General features: G+C 46.4%; 1 pseudogene across 1 annotated transcript; it reads left to right on the forward strand.

Annotated features, from left to right (window-relative positions):
- Nucleotides 1–1,473: 1,473 nt before the first annotated feature.
- On the forward strand, nucleotides 1,474–3,075 carry LOC308551043 (protein FAM47E pseudogene; annotated as a pseudogene). The gene has a single exon. The product of its transcript is annotated as a protein FAM47E pseudogene (transcript).
- The last annotated feature ends 716 nt before the right edge of the window (nucleotides 3,076–3,791 follow it).

Here is a 3,791-nt window from a genome sequence, read left to right on the forward strand (position 1 = left end):
AGGCCTGGGGTGGGGAGTGGGTGTAGGGTAGAAGGGGTCAATGGGGAAAAAAGAGGACATCTGTAATTCTTTCAACAATAAAGATAAATTAAAAAGAAACATTAAACACCTATTGACTTTGGACAGTGAATACACAATACAATAGACAGATGATGTATTATAGAATTGTACATCTGAAATCTATATAATTTTATCAGCCAATGTCAACGCAATAAGTTCAATAAAAAGTTAAAAACAAAACAAAATTGTTGCCAAAAATCTGTGAACAATACATCAGTTTTAAATAAAGACAGGACCTATTTTAAAATAGATCCTATCCTCAGGCTTTAATATGGCACAGCATGGCACTCTTTTTCTGATTATTTTTGAAAATATTACTTTAAAGCATAACTGATCTTGATTGCTAAGTTTTGTGTTTTGGTTTTTTTTGTGTTGGTTTTTTTTTTTGGTGCCACCTTAAATTTTATACCCAAAGGGAATATCTCACTCACCTCACCCATATTTGGGCAAATTTGAAACTTGATGGCTGTGAGTACATAAGGGGGGGAAAACACCTATCATATGCTCCTGCCTTTCAATTCCTAGCTAAAATTGACCCCAGAGCAATGAAAGTATGTGTACAAAGACATGAACACATGAAATATTCATGGTAGCTTGATTTGCAAACAGCCTCAAACGGGAAACAACCCAAAAGTTCATCAAAAGACGAATGGATCAATAAATTGTGGTGTGCCCATACACTGGAACAGTTCTCTTACCACAAAAAAGAATGCAACCTGGTGGCCCATCCTGGGAGAACGCGGGCTGCGCAGGGGTGCGCGCGTGGACCCGCCTCTGCACAGAGCGCGGCTGCGCCTGGTAACGGTCTCCTGGCGACCAGAGCCGCTGGGACAACAAACCACTGAAGCCGCTGGTCGCCCTGTGGCCAGGGGTGCCATGGCGGACAAGAAGTGGCTGTTAGGGCCGCAGCTGAACAAGAAGGGGCTGTCAGGGCCACAGCCCAGCAGGCAGGGGCTGTCAGGGCCACAGCCCAACAGGCAGGGGCTGTCAGGGCCACAGCCCAGCAGGCAGGGGCTGTCAGGGCCACAGCCCAGCAGGAAGGGGCTGTCAGGGCCACAGCCCAGCAGGCAGGGGCTGTCAGGGCCACAGCCCAACAAGGAGGGGCTGTCAGGGCCACAGCCCAGCAGGCAGGGGCTGTCAGGGCCACAGCCCAGCAGGCAGGGGCTGTCAGGGCCACAGCCCAGCAGGAAGGGGCTGTCAGGGCCACAGCCCAGCAGGAAGGGGCTGTCAGGGCCACAGCCCAACAGGAAGGGGCTATTAGGGTTGGAGCCAAACAAGCAGGAGCTGTCAGGGCCACAGCCCAACAAGGAAGAGCTGTCAGAGCCACAGCCCAACAAGGAAGGGCTGTCAGGGCCACAGCCCAACAAGGAAGGGCTGTCAGGGCCACAGCCCAACAGGAAGGGGCTGTTCAGGATGGAGCTGAACAAGTGGGGGCTGTTAGGGACGGAGCTGGACAGGAAGGGGATGTTCCGGCGGCCGACAAACCAGAAGGGGCTGTTCGGGTCAGAGCTACTGGAACCGGTGCCCCTGGGCATGCCTCGTAAGCCCTGGTACAGGGACCCGGACAAGTTGCCTTCCAGCTGTTTCTCAAAGCACAAGGGCAGGCTTCTGAAGTGCCCCACCTCCCTGGACACCCGGAGGTGGAGATTTGTGAAAAAGGGGCTGGACGACTTCAGAACGGGCTGTCCATCTTGTGAAAATCTGATCACTCGTGGCCCTAGGGAGGGCTTTCTCCCCATCATTTCTCATAGAGGTCCCCGACCTCCCCCCAAAAGGAGTCAGAAAAATCTGCCCAAGGGATTAGACCTGTGTTCCAAGCTCTCACCAGCCCAGCAAGCACGGAAGGCGTACGTGGAGAGCATCGAAGCCAGCCTGATCAAGCATCCCTTGGCCCGCTACCCACATCTGGAGGAAGATCTACCTGCAGACCTCTTACTAAAGGTGCTGCAAGTGCTTGATCCTGACAGGAAGCTGGAGGACACATGGGTTTATTGTGAGAATGCCCTGGAAGGAAAGAAGTCCCCCACAGAGCTTTGTGAAAAACATCCTGACAAAGTCTACCTAGAACCCCCCGACAAGGTCAACCTAGAATCTTCTGATGAAGTCAACCTGGAAGCTCCCCACAAAGCCACCCTGGAAGCTCCCGACAAAGACAACCTGGAAGCTCCTGACAAAGCCAACCTGGAAGCCCCTGACAAAGCCAATCCGGAAGCTCCTGACAGAGCCAATCTGGAAGCCCCTGACAAAGACAACCTGGAAGCTCCTGACAAAGACAACCTGGAAGCTCCCGACAAAGTTGATATGGAACCTCCCAGGGAGAGTCTCCTGTCATATTTAACCAAGTTGTTTCCTGAGCAAAAGAAAACAAAGAAGTCAAATAGGAAGGGTATTCCCAAAGGCCCTTCTCTTGACCAAAGACCACCAAGAGCAGTTCGTAACTTCTGCAAATGGATTGAAGATACTTTTGGAGACTTGGGCATTGATGAAGAGTTCATCATGAAACAGTTTGAAATTGACCATGAGTGCCCACTTACCCATAATACAGTCAAAATAAAGAAAGTAAGCCAGATTCCTATGGAACTAAAGTACTGCGACCAGCTAGATGAAATAAAGCAGAGAAAGTTCTCCCTACAGGAAAGTAGCTGGGAGAGGAAACTCCGAAAAAGGGAAGATCCTTATAAACCCAAACGGGTGAAGATACGGTATGGAGCATGGTACCTGGAGCCCAAGTCCTGGAAAAAGCTAATAAACGATGAACCTTTGCTTGACCCGAAAGCCGTACTTGAAGAGCAATACAGGAATTATGGAAGACATATGGAACCGGACATTATTGATGATCTTTATGGACCAATTGCGTTCAAAGATTTCATTGTAAGCAAGGGCTACAGGATGCCAGGTGTGCTTGAGAAGTTATTTATCAGGAAGGGATGGACTTATGATTCTGTTAAGACTCCTATACACCGAGTAATGAAACTCCTCTCAAAAGCAAATGATGATGCAGAAGAAGAAGATTAGACAATTTTCAATTTAGTACTTGCTTGGCTATTTTCTCTCTCATTTTAACATCAATCAGAATTCATGATGAGTGCCTCACTGTGCATGTACAATTTTGACTCCTAACATCTGTAAATTTAACACCTAAGGCTAATAAAAATTTCTAAATGAGTTTCTGCTTGGGTTCATCAATATTTTATGTATTTTACCAACTATGAAATCAATATTTACATATACTCTTCTCATGTTTTATAGCATTGTGAATATTATATTGTTATATCAATTATAAGTTCTAAAAAAGAAATCAAGCAACCTCTTTATATATCCAAAATAACAGGTAAAACTGACTGGGACAGGAAAATTTATAGCTAGAAAGATTTGTAGTGCAGGTCTGAAGTGTACTTCTGCTTCCAGGAACAAAGGACTATATCTGTAAATAGAATATATGCATATTTTTCACTCTTGTAAGAAGGGAACATGAGCCATCAGGTTGTATCATTCACAAATATTCTTGCTGCAATCAACTTCTCCCCTTTCACTCAATTTCCCTTCATTGAGATTTCTTAGTGTCTGAATAATTGCTTTGCTGCCTGTGACTACTCTCTTTAATATTCTTCATGATTTAAATATTCACAGAGACTATTCAAATCCTGGAATCAGTTCTTTGAGCTCATTACCTCCATTAGTCTTGTCCTCAAATCACTACAGATACCAATCCCTGTAGTCACACTCTAGAC

Source organism: Miniopterus schreibersii, assembly GCF_964146895.1.
Source record: "Miniopterus schreibersii genome assembly, chromosome: X".
Taxonomy (NCBI): Eukaryota; Metazoa; Chordata; class Mammalia; order Chiroptera; family Miniopteridae; genus Miniopterus; species Miniopterus schreibersii.